At 40.9% G+C, this 18,873-nt stretch overlaps 1 long non-coding RNA gene across 2 annotated transcripts in view; it reads right to left on the bottom strand.

Annotated features, from left to right (window-relative positions):
* LOC116994467 overlaps positions 1–11,371 on the bottom strand; it is a 53,021-nt gene extending 41,650 nt beyond the window's left edge. For both annotated transcript variants that reach the window (XR_004417494.1, XR_004417495.1), the window contains exon 1: positions 11,202–11,371. This is a non-coding gene — a long non-coding RNA (uncharacterized LOC116994467). The remainder of the gene's footprint in view (positions 1–11,201) is intronic.
* Positions 11,372–18,873: the final 7,502 nt, after the last annotated feature.

The raw sequence follows: 18,873 nt of genomic DNA, 5'->3' as shown, positions 1-18,873 counted from the left end.
AAATATTGATATTAATTTAAGTACATCTATACATTAAAAAAAAACCCCAACAACATAGCTTGATATGGCACTGGGAAATTAAAGGACAGGTAAAGATCCATTTACTCAACTCATCAGTTGCTCACACTACCAATTCCTAGCATGCCTACCTGCTTACAACACACATATGCTATTAGTGTTTCACAGATATTCACAATTACTTCAACCTCTCCAGAATATACAATCCACTAATAATTCTAAGAATCCACTAATAATAACTAAGACAGCAGCAAAATCCACTGTAATAAATTGAAACAGGAAATGTGCACCTGAGTTCACCCTGCCACACAAAAATGAGTGGATTTCTTCTATGTACACATTATCTCACCACCACTTTGCATTGTGGGGACTCTTTGGGCTAACAGGAGGACGAGTTGCACAGCAGGAAAAAAAAAAAAACAAACCAGCAACATGCTCTGGAGTCACAGGGGTTTCCTCACTGTGTGATTTCTCTCAATACCTACAGACTGCCCACATCAACTCAGATCCGCTGCTCTTCTACACCAGCAGTGGTAGAACAGTGTCAGGGAAGGGTCTGTGCCTCCCTCAGTGAGGGTCAGGGTCAGGTACAACCATCAGCACAACTTAGGGCAGTTCTCCAAATTCCCCGATTTTGCTCCTTATGAAGTCCTTATAAATTATTCCAGGAGAGCTGGCTGTGTGCACATAAAAGCATCTGACTGCCAAATGACTCCCGTGCTCAGGATGTACAGGGGCCAGGAATGCAGAGATGCTGTAGTGCCTACAAAAAAAGGGGACAGAGGAACAATGTACAGGGAAGAAGACAAAACCTTTTTGCTCTCTTATCTCATGTGCAGATATCAGAGACAAAGCAGACCAAAAAAAGCTCCTAAATGTAGAATCAGTACAAGATCATGCTTACATGTTAATAAAAACAAACAAAAACTCAAACAAATGAACAAAACAAGACCTTTTCCCCTCTGTTATGGTCATTACCTATTTATTTTTTTCCTCAGTTAGGAAATGAGACTTTAAGCAAGAAAACCACTGATACTTAAGGTAAAAGAAGATCCATCAGAAAATTTTCCTTCTAAAAACTTAATCTGTGAGTAGAGACACCAATACAATATTCTAAGACATGCTTTGTTATCTAATTGCCTCTTATAAGGAATTAAAGTGACATTACTGAGCAGAACAAAAATGCACTCTGCAATCTACTTTAATACATTTCTTTTCCTAGGCTTAAAGACAACAGCAACATTAATCAAAGAGATCATAAGTATTTCTGCTACAGAAAAAGTAGCCCATCCTCCTTAAGAGATATAATGGTTCCTTATAGTGACTTTTACCTGGATAGTATTCTGACCTGTTTTCTATTCCATCAAGTGAAATTACTGAGGGATGCACATGGCAAAATGTAAAAAAAGGCAGAAGACAGAGAGTGAGAAACTCTAAAAAGGAAAAAATGGTACTCTGATCATGTTCATAATTCTTCTTTAACAATTACAAAATATACTTCATCTATCCTGAGAATCGCAGTCTATTTCGGAGGTACAAACATTACCAAACCTGCACCAATCCTCAAAGTGACAGTGCTTTGCAATGATACAAACAGGTATCAAGTAATTAGTTTGCAGAACTACAAAAAAGGGTGACTTCCCCACTTCCCCATAATTCTGCATGTTATTCATAAATTTTAAGGTAATTTAGGTAATGTATTAGTAAGGTAGCCTAAAAGCACATGACAAGCTGACACTTTATCTCCTCTGTAAGACAATATACTGTCCAGCAAATATTTGTTAGACATTTTCAACTGCCCAGTGTTATATGACATTTATATACAAGAAGTTATAGACATCTAAAATCAGAAGTAACACTCTAGCATAGGTATTCCCTCCAAATGTCACAACTAAGAAAGGAACACTACAGGTTACTGCTTTGCTTTTCTGCAGTTCACTATTTCTAGCATGTTTTGAAGGTGTTCTTTGAACAGGCAGTGCTGCCTTACTGCAGCGCTGTAGGGCACTTCCTGATAAGCAAGAGAAGCGAAATGAGTATTACTTTCTGCAAAAACTGAGTCACAGCAACAAACCTTTCTGCAATACCCCGCCCTTTGTGCCCTCCTGCTCACAGGCTGCAGCAACCTTCAGCTGGCTACAAGTCGAAAGTCATGCTCAAAAACCAAACAATGAAATCAGCAACTTTTGTAACAGGTCACATGAACCTGTGACCATGACTTTGGGAAAGTTCTACATTTAGCAAATGTTGCATCTACTATTCTAAGAATACGACAAGGAGATCTTGTTTGCATGGTTTATTTATATCACTGTGTAGGACTGGGGGGCTCAGCCTGAAAATAAAAATGAGGGATTACTGGAAACTGATTAACAGTGACAATGGCCACTAATGGTTCTCCATTCTTATGTGTGGACTCATAGTAGGAACTGCAGGGAATTAATCAACACAGGCTTGTTATGTCATACAGTGACCAACTAATCCAAGTCAATGGGGAGGTTTGTTCTGCTTTCAACAGCACTTGGATCAAACAAGCCACCATGCAAAAACAAACCAACCCCAAAACAACTGATATCAAACCCTTGGGTGCATGCTAAGTGAGTATGACTGAAGTTCCCAAACTGACACATCGTCTGCGAATAGCCAGATGCCCAGACTTGTGAGCACCCACAAATAGAGTTAATTGCTAGTAAATCTGGCAGCTGTTTCAGCTTTATGTTGGCCACAGTTTATAGATCCAGGCTTTGCAAACAGTGCTAGAAAACCTTGTCACTGTTAGAGACCTGTTAGTGCATCGGCTATCACCTATGGTCTGTTCACCCAACAAACTGATGCTGTTTAACACACTCTTGCCTTTCTGCAAAGGGTTAACACCACCAAATAGAGGGAAAAAATGTATGACCAAACCTAAACAAGAAGCAGCCTGAACCCTTTGCTAAATGAACACACCCTCTGTGCAGTTGAACTGCACTGACAAAGCTATACAAGCACCCAAAGCCAACTGCATTTTGAACTACTATATCTCTTTAGTGTACAGGATCAAGCTGTAATTACATTTATGGCCAGTTTATATTCTTAGCAAATTTAGCTCAATGGAACAGGGTAAGACTATTGTACATGTCGAGAAAATCATGAAGGCAAACAACCAGAACTTGACAGTTTCAAAAATGTTGAAGTTTGTACTATGCAGTGTGAGCTTTTATATGGTCTGTATATTCCAACTGTGCCTCTAAGTCCCAAACTAGAAACATTGTCATGGCATATGGCTACCATGAATGTATTTATAACTTTGGGATCTCTCCATGTGCACAATGAGATGGAATAGGATCCACAGTGCACTTCAGAAAAGGACTGATTGGATTTCCAGTGTCAGATGTAATAAGAGTTCTGCATAAAACACAAAGCTTTTGAGAAAAGCTATCTGAAGATACCCAGAAGGACTATAGATGGTTTTCAACATGTTCTCTGTATATTGTTTCATCCAATGAAAACAAAAGGAGACCTGAAGAAGGGGTAGAAAGTATTTCTTCCTCTGCATGGCTTCTCTCCTTTAATTTACGTCAAGTCTGAGAGAAATGCTCTTTGATGAATCCAGGTATTTAGTGAAACCAGGCAAAGACCATGTGGGTCATCTTCCCAATCCTTTAAACACCAAAACTCCAGTGACTGAATGATTCAAGAGCTATTGTTACAACAGATTAAAGGGACAGTTTACAGGAATGAACTGTCCAAATTGTAGGTCTTATTTTTAATAAGAATATCATCATAATAAAATATTGGTTACAAAGTGCTAGAGAATGCAACTAACCAGAAACTGCCAAGCTCACCTTTGAGAAACATTGACTCTGTGTGTGTGTGCGTCTGTGCGAAATAAAAAAGTGAAAACAACTCCAAATAACATTCCTTGCTGCTGTTATTAGAAATTACACAAATTTACACCTAAGGTATTTCCACATTCCAATACCATTATGTCCCACCTCTGCCCTGGCCCTGTGTAGCACATTCACAAGGGAGAAGAGACTCTTAGACTGGGGACACAGGTTATCTACTCTTGGAGGGTTTGCCAGAAGAAATTAATGGGACAGTGAAAGTTCTATAACATGAAGGTACTCCTAAATCAATCCAACTAAGTGTGGAACATTTCCACAAGATTAAACTGTTTTTCAGTCCTAGAGCAATTGTTACACGTCACCAGCTACTTGCTGACAGCCTCTTGTGGGCTCAGTGAGAATGGATATGGAAATCAAGATTTAACCAAGCCTTTAAAATGACTGCTGAAAATAATTTTTAAAGAGTCCTTATTTGTGTTAAAGATCTAAACCAAACATTATTTATTTTCTTTATACAGAGGGTAATTCTATTCTGTATCTAGATTTTCATTGCAGCACTTAATGCTGTACAAGATTGCAGATTCTGGTCTACTCAGAAATAGCAAAGTAACACTTAGAACACATATTTTCTCAATGCACAATCAGGAATACTGATTAAAAAAAATTTGTCACCTTGTTTTATGGTTCAAAAGTACTATAGAAATGTTCCCAAGAAACATCTGGTTTGTATTCACACCAGTTTGGTTTAAATACATGTCAACAGATAATCCTCATATTCCAAGTCGAGTGAAAACAGACCTTTTCAGCAAAATTGGCCTCACTCAAAATGATTCTGTAATAAGTGATAATTTCTACATTTTTTGGTGCAGAATACCATCCACTAGTGCTAAAACTCTCAATGAACTTCAAAATCTTACCGTCAATAATCAATTCTTACCTCATCCTCTTATCACTGATCTCAGCAACACAGGAATATATTCTAAGGGATCATTAAGTAAACAAGACCGTGCCTTTTTAGATTTGAAATTATATTTTTCAGAGAACTGACAACAAGCATTGAAATTAATCATAATAGCCCCTATTACAGATGCACTCTTACTTTCAACAGCTGAAAACTGTTTCTTCTCAGTGCAAAATAACTTAGCATTTAAACAGAACAGCAATTATGAAATAACAAAACTCTGCAGCAGTTCTCAAGAAGCAAAAGAATAAAATCTGGCTTTCTTCATCTGTGTTTTCACGCCCTTACAAAGATTGCAGTAAAGCATAACTACCCAGGAGGTAGGAGGAATACTACACTGTAACCACAGCTATTAAAAGCAATCTGAGTCAGAGAAATTACAGCAAAATTAGGTTTAGTTTTAAGTATTCTGTTCAGTGTAGCAGAAAGGTTAAAAAAATCAGGGATTTTTCCAGATTACAAGGGGCTCTTAGGACATAAGCTACCATGACAAGTTTTTGTAATAAACCTTTCTAAAATGCTAATAAAATTATAGATTATATGAAAATTAAATCAAAGGAGGGTTTTGTAGAGTTTTGACCAACATTTAAGCAGTATGCAACGCAATTCTTAAAAACAATTTCATTTTTGTAACATAAATCAAAATTGAAAGGCAAAAAAATCAACTTATAATTAGGCATGTGGTAGCACTGAAATGCTTTTTCAAAAGTAATTTAGTGATGGTCCTGGGATGAGGGAGGAACCGAGGAGGGAGGAATCTCTCAGTTCCAGAAAGTATGCCAAATTAGACAGAAGCTAATTAGAAAGCCTTAGAACACCCTGCTTTTACAACAACATAGACATAACAATCAATTTGTGTGAAGAAAGGAAACCAAGAAGGAGCAAACTTTGCCACACAAAAACCTACACTTCAGTTGTGCGTCACTTCAGTTAGCAAGAAATGTCACTGAGCTCCACAGGGACAGGGTCATGCCCCACTTGCCAAACACCTTTATCTTACCTTCATTGCTTCTAAGTGTAAGGCAGAAAGATACCATCTCAGAATCATTCAATTTAAAAAATATTTTAAGATCTAAACATGCAGAAAAGTCAACAAAATGGAAGATTAAATTCTCATAGGGCAACTTCTGATAACATTTAAGTCTATTGCCATGACACATGTCCATGCATTGGTTTTGCCTCTGCTGTGCTTTCAACTGAATGAGTAACAGATTTAGGATTTCTGCTAAGCATTGTGTTCACTACAGAAATGTTCCACAGTCCACAGTGCCCTGTTGTTTATGGAAATTTCAAAATGGTAGTCATGATCTACTGAGTCCATTTTCAACATCTCACATTTAATTAGACATTCCAAAGCAAAAGACAAATTCCAAAGAATTCACAAACCTAAACAGTTACAAAAACAGGAGCCTTTTGGGAAAACAATGAGGTTTTAAACTTCTTGGCACAACTGTGCCTGCTTAGCAAAACGTATTTCTCATTGTGATTTACAGTATACCACAGATGTTTCTTTGTCTTAACTTAATAAAGTTATCCACGTCAAAAATAAAAAAAAAGGGACCTGGTGAATACAGAGGAAGCAACAAGAAGTTTTGGGAAAAACAAACAGAAGACAACAAAAGTTTCAAAGAGCCTGAGTTGCATCAAGGAGATTTATGTGAAACATTTTGACTTTACACTCTTGGAAACTTTGATCTAAGGGTGGAGGTGGGTGAGGACAGGAAGGATTAGAAGGAAGAACAGAGAAATAAGGATTAATCTATTTCTCAATTTTAAAAGCCATATTTAATGTAAGTTTTCAAGTTGCAGTGCTGGTACATAGCAGTGGCAACAACAAAAAGTTCATAAATTCTGTAATTCATCCTGTCATGACAAACACTAACAGGTAATAATCCTGCACTGACCTTGAGCATGGGCTAGGTCAAGTGACAAAATGTCCATTAGAAATTAACAGCTAAGAAATAATTTCATATTACATAAAAAGCTATGATGGCCTTATTATATGAATTAAACTTTGATTAATTCACCATAAACCATGAGAAAAATTGTTAGAGCTGAATGCTTTGAATTCTTACCAAGATTTGAGAAAGAAATAAAAGGCACCTTTTTGCTAAGTTATCCAGATTTTCAATCATGTAACAAATGCCACAAATGGAATAAATACATTTGTGAGACTATTAGACTACAGCAGAATCTGTGAAAAGCTACCTTGTTTCGGTTCATAAAGATGCTGCAGTGGCTGTTCTGCAGAAAGCAGGCAATGGTCAAAAGAAACAGGTAACACCTTTAATGTGTAATTTCCAATTGTCTCAGGTACTTACATGATTAACAGCCTTAACATTATGCTCACCATGTTGCCCTGGTGGGCATGGTACACCTCCTGTCTTTGTCAGAAAGCGCTGAACTACTTACCCAAAACATTCTGTGGCAGACTGCACATATCCTAAATTTCTTGCTCACACCTTCACTTCTCTTTTCTACCTAAAAAAAGGAGTCATTGTGATCACTGACAATTCTGCTTTCCTCAGAGAAAGGAAGTCATCCTCCAAGGAATAAGAGAAAGTAATTAAAAGGAAAAAACCAGCCATTAATTCTTTACTTTGGTGCTACTAGAAAGACAGAAGACTCCCATGAAGAAAACAACAGGATACTGACTTAGTGCCTATGCCTGATCAAGGGCTGTTCATAAGTAACAGCAGAACTGCACACATTGTTAAAAATCTTTTTTTAAACATTAGTGTTCTCATATATCTTCACTATCCAGACTATCCCCACTTCTACAAAAACTTCTGTCATGTCCCTTCTTGACTCCCATCTTCCCTCATTAGATTCAGAGCCATGAGTGTAATAAATAGCTCTAAGGGTAACTGCCATTCTCCACCTTGCATAACGTAACCACCTAATGAGAAAATGGTATCTCAGATACATTTCAAGTGCATCGTGTTTTCTCCAGAATTAAAAAGCCAGACTGCAAGAACCGACTTGACATTCAGCCCTGGATCATACCACAAGGAAATCCTTAGGACTGTGAAGGAGAGTAGCATGTTCAAGTCACAGAAGAAACTCCCAATTAACTTTTTGGAGAGCTCACACAAATCACGAGTGCAACACTGCCAAATCTCCTCTACAGCCACAGGAAAGGTGCAATTATCATTTAGCAACAAAACAGCAACTCCTCCAGGCAGAACTAAATCACAAACATCATACTGAGAAACTGAAATCGCTCCTCCTTTCCTTCTGCCCTCAGGCTTACAATTAAAGAAAACTCAAAAGAGATCCTCTTTATTTCTATTCCTTGAAAACAAAGAGCCTTGTTGAGTCAGGGAGTCCAGCTTCCACCAGAAACTTCTAATCTGCCCTGAAAAATGGTTTCCAGACATAGAAGGCAACAGAAAATATATAGTGCCTTTTTAAAAATAAGATCAGTAGATCTGTTAAATGAATGTGGACCTTCATAAGTCGAATGAGAATGCCTTGATTATGCTAAAAAGCTAGATGTTTTCAGATAAAAGGGTAGCTGACACAGAAGTGAAGAGGGGCCATTATGGAACTCGAAGAATAGCTGTTATCACCTGTGTGAAAGCAAAGGGCTGACAGGAGGACAAAATTGGGTGCTGAAACCACTATTTTTAAGTGTCCACCTGGGTTGAAAAAGTTAAGCTCTGAGCTTATGTTTTGGAAATACTCTATTAGTCCACTTGGATTGCTTTGTGAAAATATTTTCCAGATACTGACAGGCCATTTCTGTCTTTCACCCTGTGGGAGCCATTCCATGCCTGGTAGCTGCTCCCAATAACTTCCACAAGGACACTCAGTACACTGAACAAGTACCTCACATTCTGGGATGGGAATGAGTAGAATCCATAGCTCTGCAGTCGAGAGCATTTATTATGCAAGACTCACACACAGACTGATACTGCTCAGTGCTCCCAGACTTCCTGGAAGGTTGTTTCTGATAGGGGGCACCACCTCAAAGCCATGAAGGGCACATGGAAAATTCCAGGAAAGCTTCGCTTCAAATCACAGGACTTTTTTTTCTAGGTTAAGAAGATTATTTAACTATTTTGTGGAGAGGTTCTAGCATGGGCTGGTACATCACTGCAGAGATGTACAATAAGTACAGATCTTCTTTTCAGGTTACAGTAAGCTTTGCAATGATATTCTGGTGGCTCATTCAGAAGCCTGTTTTATTGTCAGCATACAGTCATCCAGGTGACTAAATGGTGAGGTAAGCATTGCAAATTCCCCCTTCAGAGGAGATGCAGTGTAATCTCCAGACAACATATCCCAGGGCTGCTTTGCTGCACTTTGAGCAGCTGTTATCTGTGCAACTACACATTTATGGGTCCAAACATAGTTCTGTTTGACAGGTGTGTCCCTAGCAGCATGTAACCAGGAACATCTTAGTGGAAGACTAGCAGCTATTACATTTCTAGAAGCTAATGAGTAATCCAAGTTTTTGATGGAGAACACAGTTTTAAGAACAGCACAAATTTACTGATACAGTTTTCCAGAATTTCTTTCCTAAGGCAGCTGAAGGAGAAAAGTTTGTGTTCCGGAAAGTTTGCCCACTCCTCTCTTCCTCTGTATGACTGAATTAAAGACACAGCCACTCTCTAATAAGCACACCATCCTCCCATGGCATGCTCTGGGACAGCACAGTTCAGCTCAGGCTTGCACTGCACCATGCCATCACCAGATTGCACAACAAAGCCTTTCAAATGGCAACCCTCACAGATGCCACTGTATCACAAAGAAAGGCTGACAAGAACCGCTAACACTGAGCAGTGCACTGGCACACAAAAAGGGTTGAACCTCTACTTCATTTGATTTTCAGTCAAGACTTTGGCTGAGCCTACTCAAAACTACTTGGGAATAATATCAAATTAAGTATTTGGTTAAATTGTGGGATGAAATTATTCCTGGTTTAGATTTAGTTCAGATTAACTTGGTCTATATTTAGTTCAACTTATCTTTCAAATAAAAACCCCCAAACTGAAGGGTGAGAGCATGCTGATGCAGACACATCAGCCCTATGGGGACAGAACTTGGCATACTCAGTTTTGCCTTCTGGAAATGTCATCCTACTTTACAGCTCCTCTACAAGGACCTTTATTTGGTGCTTTACTTGCTGTTTTATTTGGTGCTTATTGTGTAACTCTTAGTGAATTTTTTATAGATCTTTCACTTGTTCACAGTGACTAGTGTACCAGAAATTACTTGATGATAGAGTTCCTTGTTCCACATGGTCCACCACATTTTCTTTGATTATGAACAGTCTGGGAAGACGACATCTCAAATTAGAGACCTACTTGCTGTCTGGTCTGTTTAGAGAAAGCAACAGCTTTGAGAGACACACAGACAGTCACTGACTTTTATGAACAATTTTACAAAAAAACCACAACCAGACCAACCAACCACAAACCCCCCCAACCTCCATTCAGAAAGGATCAAAGAGGACCCAGCAGCCTTTTAATACCCAGTAGCGAAATACAAAGAGTTACAGTAAAGAGTGTGTAAGCCTTGTCTAGCAAATACTACTATTAAAAGCTTACACATGTGGCCCAGTATCTTTTCACATTATCTGGTTCCTAGAAAAAGGCCAAGGCCAGCTCCAGCAGGGACTGTAAACAATCCCAGGCTTCAGCCTTTCAGAGTCCATGACCACAAAGGCTGCGGAACATCCTCGGGCTGCTCTGGAGAGGCGGACTTGGCATCTGGAACAGAGATGAACCAGCATTCTTTTAACATTCTAGATACAAGCTACTGCTGTCATTGCTGTAGTTGAGAGAATGACCGTAATATCAATGGCATCCTTGACATGATACTTATGTAATAATTAATTGTGGGGAATGTCGTGTTCCAGCGGGCTTAGAAACCATCCCCTGGGGGAATGAATTGCTTTTCTTTACTGGGAGATCACAGCAGGGAGCAAGAGCAGCACGCTTTGCTGTTTGCCTCGCTGGCAGCGCGATACAGAGTTATCCTTTCACTCGGCACCCCGCAAAGGGAGGTTTGGCAGCGGCTCCCTTGCTGGTACCAAACAAAGGCGAATCCACGACACGACACAAAGAGCGCCGCCGCTGTTTCAAGAGCCATCGGTCCCCGGGAGCTGCCGCCCGACCCGCAGGGCTCAGGGTCCGGCTGTCCCAGCGGGCGGCTCCGAGCCCCCGCCATCCTGAGGAGGACGCCGAGCCCCGCACGTCACGTGACGTGACGTACAGTGACGTGACGCCGCACACACGCTGCCCGGCGTGACGTCACCGCGCCCGCCTCCCACCGGCGGCGGCGCCTAGGAATAGCCGCGCGGGGCCGCGCAGGCGCGCGCCCGCGCCGTGACGTCACCGCGGGCGCGGCCCCGCCCGGCGGGCACGGCGCTCCCCGCGCTCGCTCACCTTCTATTTTTATCCCGCCTTTGTTCCCCGGGGCCCGCCCCGCCGCCACGGGACGGACAGCGGGAGGGAAGGAGGGAGGGAGGGATGGCGGGGTGACGCCACCCGCTTCCCGGAACGGTGACGCGGCCGCTGGAATGCGCGCGGGGCTGCGCTGCCTTAAAGGGGCAGCGCGGGGCGGCCCCGCCCGGGGGGGCGGCGCTGACGGACGGGCGCAGCTGCGGGCCCGGGGGGGCGCGGGGCGGCCGCGCTCGGCCCCGCACTGCCCGCGGCTGCCGGGGACGGGACCCTGCCGGGGACGGGACCCCGCCGGGCCGGTCCCCAGCGCCCCGGTGCGGCCTGAGCGCGGCCCGGGCCGTGCCCGCCCCGGCTCTCCCGGGTGATGCTCCCCGCGTGTTCTCTCCATCACCGCACCCGGCTCCGTCGCTGCGCTTCCCGGAGCGCGGCGGGCACGGGGAGAAGGGAAAAGCCGGGTTCTGCCCGGCTGGGGCAGCGTCTGGCCGCCTCCGTGGGGCTAACCCCAAAGGCACATCGCTAATAAAACCATGCTAATTTACAAAGGAAGGATGCCTTGATGTATTTCCTGTCCGTTCCCACGCGAAACACAAGAGAACCAAATACCACAAGTAAAGGCTTATGTGTTAGGCGTGAAGTGTTCTACATAATAAAACACAATTTTAACTCAGCCAGGAGCTGAGGGCGCCAAACTCCAGATGTTGTCCATAGTAGGTTGTCTCCGGGTCGGGGATGTACTCTGAAATAAAGCCCCTCACTCATTATAAGGTCGAGATGATGCTGTACCCTCATATTTAGATCATGGCTCGTAGGGAAATCTGGGGGGTACTTAGTCACCTATGGCATGACCTTATATTCCCACTCAATTTAGTAACAACAGTTGGTTTCTTATAGGACATGTGAGATTTAATTTATTATCCGTTTCTAGGATAAGTGGAGGGAAGTCAGAAAAGGCATGACAGGAGTAGTCAGCAGATGAAGGAGAAATGCTCAGAGGGATGGAGCTTCCAGAGAAATGTAAGTCTTGTCTTCCTCTCGAACAGAACATTAATGGAAATGTGCAGTTACTTATCAATAAGAGATTTTTATTGCCCTAGGTGATTTTTGTCCTGACAAAACTTATATGGTTATGATTTTCAATTCAGCTTTTGCCTCTTATTTTGAGCCTTTTTATTGAATCGCATGGTGGAATCTGTCAGAATGCTAAAATTCTTGTGTTCTGAGAATGGTGTTTCAGCCATCTGAGGAAAAAAAAAAGCTTCTCTTTGCAGTCAGATGGTATATCCTATTCATCCGGGTGGCACGTGGGAATATTGATATATGTTTGAGCATGTAAAATCCTGGTAGGCAAATAGCAGAGGAACCTGTATGTTCCAGAAAAAAAAGAAGTGCTGCAGCTTAGCCCTGAGATAGCCAGTGTGTCACAGATGTTTGTCCCCTTGTCTTTAAACTCTGGAAGAAATTCTACTTGGCCATTTGTGTACTCTAAGCTGGGACAAGATATGTTACAAGAACTTTTAGCTTTTTGGCTTTTTGCATTATGATCCAAACATGAGTTGAAAGGATGTTGGTTTTCCTAGCCGATCACTAGCATTAACTAAACCAAAAAAAGAAGTAAAATTAATAAAATATCAGAGGAGGTTGGCTCTGAAATGCGATCTAATTAAGATGTCAATTTAAATAAATCACTGCCGTTGAAACTAAATAATGAATGTGAAAAGCTGTTTATGTGCAAAAGAGATCTGAAGTTTTCTTGGAAAAGTAATTGTTTAAAAATGCAGCATTTTTTATTCTTGTCTTTTAAGTAATCAAGCAGACTATTCTCTTACCAATTTTATGTTTCAGTGAATCTAAGTTTGATTGTCACTTACGCTTCCTTGTGAAAAATTATTATTGTAATTTCATATCACTCATTAAATGAAAGTTGTTTTTTCCCCTAAATCCCCTAACCTACTTCTGTCATGCCAACAGGAGCATTCAGAAACTGGCACTGAGGTGCAGCTCTGATAAAAGTTTTCTGTTTCCCTGTGACTCATTTGACATTAACATAATTATGCTAGAGGAGTCAAAGTGATTTTCCAACTATGAGTAATGCACAGCACTAGACCGAATGTTTACAGGACACCGAGGCATATCAGCCAGCTGAAGTAACCAGCTGCTGATAACAGCTGAAGTAAGTTGGGGAATTAAAAAGTCTTATAACACAATTACCCTCCTTTGGCACTCGGTGTCACGCTCGGCTGGGAGGTGTCGTGTGCCCTGCGGGGAAGGATCCAGAAGCAGGGCTGGAACGAGGAGAAGACCGAGCCCGTGGGTAGTTCACACAACAAGTTCTTCATAGTTTTCTTCCCACTTGCATATTTATGGCAGAGTCATGCTCAAAGGGGAGCAGTGATCTTTTCTGTATTTGCCAGAGTTCATTTCAAAACACAAGTGACACACATCCTCTCAGCCAGGAAAACAAGATCAAAATGAAACAACAACAACAGCAACAAAAAAGTGAGATCATCTCACAAGTGCTTTGAACCATATGTATGGGAATAGCACAAAAGAAGAAAACCGATAAGGATAAGGCAAAATTGAGTGCCGTTACCACAATATCTTTTCTCTGTAATTAAAGTATCTGTGCAGGCTAGTGATAAAAAATACAGAGAAGAATTACAATGAATATGTTCTGGATAAATAGCAGAAACAGTAACTATAGAATGTATTAGCTATATAAAAAAAATTAAAAGTAAAACAAAATCTTAATGGTCAAGACTTGTTTCAAGTGCTTCCTGAAATTTTTAGAAATTACCGGCTTCTCAGGATTTTTAAAAGTAATTTGAGAAATAGCTTATTTTTTTCTGACTTGGTTTGTTTGTTTGCATACAAGTGGATTCTTGACTGAAACTGGGTCACTCTGTATTTGTAAGTTTGACAACTTTGGCTGGATATCCTTTGGATGAGGCCTAATTCAGTAATGTGCTGAGCACCCAGAACATCCCTGGTTTCATACGTCCCGCGAGGATTAGCTGTGAAGGTAGAAAGCTAATTTTGAAATACCAGCTCAAACCCACTACAATTTGCTAGAGTACTAGAATGGAAAATAACTTGTTAACAACTTCCTTATGAAATACCACAGTAATACAAGCAGGGGAGAGGGTCAAATGCAGAAAACAGTGGTGATAGCAGAACTGTTAGCAGAAAGGATGTATTCCAGGAGACATATCTGAAGAATTCAGAAGAAAATTGCACGTCACACTGCGTTCTTTATTTCACAAGAAAATCTGCTGAGGTCAGATGCTTGGCATGCTCTGATTATCGTCACTGACTCTCAGAGCTGGATGAGGACCAGAAATGGGAAAAAAAGTTTCTCATGGTTGAGGAAGGCTGGAGGAGGAAAGGTTTGCCACAGTACCTTGTACTTAGAACATTCCCCATTTGCCAGGAGAGTCAGGACTTGGAGGTTTTGTGCTTTCTCTGCTATGGTTTTCGTGCTGCATGACAATAAGCAAGCTCTGTTTCCTTCAGTTTGGCCATCTCTTACTTACTAAGGGATGGCTTGGTGGAGATGGCTTTGCATTCCAGCTGCTACTACAATGACCAGCATGAATGTATTTAACAATGTTGATGAAATCAGCCAGCAGAACCCAAACAAAACATAAACAGAACAATCCAAGCCCTATCAACAGAAATAAATTCCCACAGCAAAATTTAGCAGTCTTAAATTTAATCTGATTTGCTATAAGCTCATCCAGGACTGCAGTTTTATAACTACAATACAAATATCCATCTCCTTAGCATGTGGTGCCACCGGATTTACATGTGTATTCCTTCTGCTTTTAATTACGAATACTCCTAACTACCAAAGCTGAGCCCTCAGGTCAGGTTGCCAAAATGTATTCCAGTACTACCAGAGCAGATTCCTGTACTACAGGTGTTATTCCTTAGAGTAACACAACAGGAGATGTTTGTAACACAGTTCTGCTCAGCTCCATACCTGCCTGGAGTCCCCTAATAAAGCAGCCTTGAAAGCAACACCTCTGAAATACTCTGCATTTCTGCTTCTCCCTTTCCCACTTGGCTTTAGAAGAATTGTCTTCTTTTAATGGTGTTCAGAACAACTGTACCCATGTCCCACCTTTTATCTTCTTCTTGGGGGAACTACCATTTATTTGTAACATTTATTTCGAATTCTGTGGTGAAAATACAACTAGTGCAAATTCCAAGTATTTAACCTTTGTTCCTTGTCAAAGCTTTGCAAATTAACTTAAAATAGCAGAGTGAAAGAGGCACCAAGGGGCATTTTCTGGAAGTAACTGATAACATCTTGCAAGTACTGCTTGCCCTTACTAGTTGGTTGGGTTTTGTTGTTGTTAGCTTGTTGTTCAAGCTGAGCTCCCAAAACAAAACAGACAATTCACAGACAATTATTCAGTGCAGCAAGTCGTTATGGTTGTGGAAAGCATGTAAAAGTAACAGGTCTATCAATACTTGGCTTATTGTCTAATACATAGGAAATAGTAATACATAGTAATTTTTTGTGAGTTTTCAGAGTACATATATATATTGTAACAAGGCCCAATATTTCTGTAATGAAAATGGCTATTTTGGTGATAACTGATAATATGTTACTCAGAAGCAGCAGAAGAAGACATATACCTATGCCAACAGCAATGAAAATAATTTCAACTCATTCTTACCTGGCTCTCAGTAACCCTCTCCCCAAGGGTTTATTCTATGATGTTATGTGTCAGGTCCCTCATGTGACTCAGTACTTTTCAGAAATATTATATATTGTAATAGTTATACTTAGAAATGTTAAATATATTGTCTCCATTTGAATATATGTTGTGTACAGATTTATAATTTATTTCACAGAATGACTTCTCTTAGAAAAATGAGTTTATCAAGGCATACATTTTAACACTGGAAAAACAGACATTAGATTTTGTGCTATATTAAAGCCCTGTCCTTCTGACACCTATGCACGTGCTTAAATTTAAGCATATGAGTACATGCACAATTAAAATTAAGCCTGTGTGAAACCCCTTCAGGTCAGGATTTCCAAATTCTTTCACTTGTTTAGAGTAAAGAAAAAAACCAAACTAGTAAGTACTCATTCATATAATCAAATTGCAGTGATATTTATGTTTACTGTTGTTTGATAGGTGAAGTAGCTCATAAAACCAACTTTTACTCAACAAAATGAAACCCTCCAACAATGTGATTACCTGCCTGAGTGGCTGTCTTTTCTAGCAGGAAAGAGAAATTGATTCTTTAGCACTTTGAGTATCAGCTAAGATGAATATGGTTATTTTAGAATAGGGGACATGTTTCTAAGAAGATATTAACTTTTTTTTTAATGTGTACATTTCATTCTTCTGTCAACACAAGTTTAATGTTTTCAGAAAAACTCTGAACAGTATTTTACTTTGGTATGGAAATATGCATTTTGTTTAGAAGTGGCTTTGCTAAATCACTCCTTAAAATATTCAAGCTCTGTTACAAGTTCAAAATAGATGGTTGTGAAAGTATTGAGACTTTCTGCTCTCTGAACATTTCCCCACCTCTTTATAAAAGAGAGTTGTCCCTGGTCATCGTGCACTTGGATCATCACAGTAGAAAACAAATTGGTTTCTCATACTTGTAAGAATAATTGCTTATTATTGTTAATAATTGCAGTTCTTAACTGTATAGTGGAAACTAACTGGAGAGGCTCAGGAGCCAGTAGAGTTCCCATAAAACCTCAACCACCCAAAATCCAGTCACAGCAGTACCTGACTCTACATCCCTTGTTTTACATTACTTGATTTTCAGCTGGAAGACTTGAGCCCACTGAAGTGAATCAGCCAGCAAGGAGTGCAGGGAGCAGCTCAGCCTCCCCAGCAGATGAGGGACCACTTGCCCCTCGTGTTGTAGGAAGCATCTCTGTCCTCTTGAGAGACTCCTGCCTGTGCCTTGGCCTCTTCTTTTTCGTTTAGCAAGGCATCACTCCTCAATTGCAAATGCTTTTGGAAGGATGAGGTGGTGCTGCTTCCTTTAAGCATCCAGTGGGGATATGTAAAAGCCAGGTACAATTCCAGTGGCTGCTGGACAAGGTTTAATCTCTTACTTCCATTGATCTGGGAGGTTGCATGAGCTATCAGGCTCTAAATGGGGACAGGATCACCCTCCATGCTTTGTTGCTGAGGCCATTTAGCAAATACAGAGAGGACAGTTGGCTCAGGAGGAAGAGTCTCTTCTTTCTGATTCTCATTCCCAGGGTTGCTCCAAGATTTTACACAAGCATTTTTTAGGGGCAGAAACATAGCCCTGTTCTCAGTCCTTTAAAGCAAGTGCCTGAAAAGTCACCTGTTCTTTGAAAGTCATGACTACAGCATGCAGTTGCTCACTCCCCCTGCATAGGATAGGCACCATCAGAAAACACATACCTAGGGAAAGATTTAATATCAGGAACCCACTGGACATCGTCCTGAGGAAGGCTCCTAACTGGGTAGCAGATGTATTTGAGCACCCATGCAGAAATGAAACTTTGAGTGCATAGGAACATGAAGGAACATTGTGGCACATATGGGGTCTGGGTACCAGGGTGTTTGATAGCCCTGGAAAAGGGGTTTGTATAAAGGAGCTTGGGATTTGCTTGCCTTGGGTTACTACAGCTAGTCCATTCCAAAGCTCCCATTCTAATTCATCACAGGGGAGTTTGAAAAGGAGGAGGAGTCTCTTAGGAGGAGCTCACAGAAGGAATATTTCCAGTGTAAAACAAACAAACTATAAATATTCCAGTATAAGGAAAGGATGTGTACTGGGTGAACTTTGAGATGTGCTCCAAAAATATGCTGCTGACCTCCCACTTGACATGATCTGTTTCCTTATTAAACTGTAATATAATTAGGGCTTGCTCTAACCCTGTCACTGATTTAATACTTACATCGATGGAAATGTGGCCTCACAGATCATAGAGAGAATAAGGTGTACATGTGAAGTCTGAAATAATGCAGTAGAAGGAAGGATAGCCACGGGAAAATGCTTATCTCACCTACCTTGCAGGATATTTAGATGTCTTATCACATAAGTGTATATGGATATTAGGCCAAAGGTCTTTGAGAACTTGGACTCAAAGCTCAATTCTTTTCATAATTGAAGGTGAACTGCAGCTGAACTGGAGTCTGAGAATTCACATAAGGAAGTGAAAAGGGAATTGGGGACAAAATGAATTGAAATTGCGAGTTGAGGGCAAAGACTCTAATATTGACCAAAGAGGGGATTTGAAAAATAGGTGATGGCTCTGCTGGTAGGCAATCATGGTGGTAAGAGTCACCATGATGATGAAAGTTGGTGATGATTAGCTCATTTCATCTCATCTCCTGTGTGTGCATCTCAGCCTCCTGTGGAACTCTGGGAGGTGCTGGGACAGACACAGATGGGTCTTGGCTAGGGTAGATCGTAGAAGGGTGATCACAACCCCCTGGGTTTTGTAAGAGTCCCTCTAGGGCAGGCACATGCACAAATAAGTAGGACTCAATGAACAGGTTTTGTCAGGAAACCAAAGGATGCTGGAGTCCCTCTATTACACAGGAATGAGTTTAGAGAAAAGGTCCAGTAGAGGTCTGTCCTACCCTGTGGTAGGCGCACCCATCAGTCTTCTGGGACATCATGAGGAGCAGAACTTTGG

Source organism: Catharus ustulatus, chromosome 3 (genome assembly GCF_009819885.2).
Source record: "Catharus ustulatus isolate bCatUst1 chromosome 3, bCatUst1.pri.v2, whole genome shotgun sequence".
NCBI lineage: Eukaryota > Metazoa > Chordata > Aves > Passeriformes > Turdidae > Catharus > Catharus ustulatus.
This window is presented reverse-complemented; position numbering and strand designations above follow the sequence as displayed.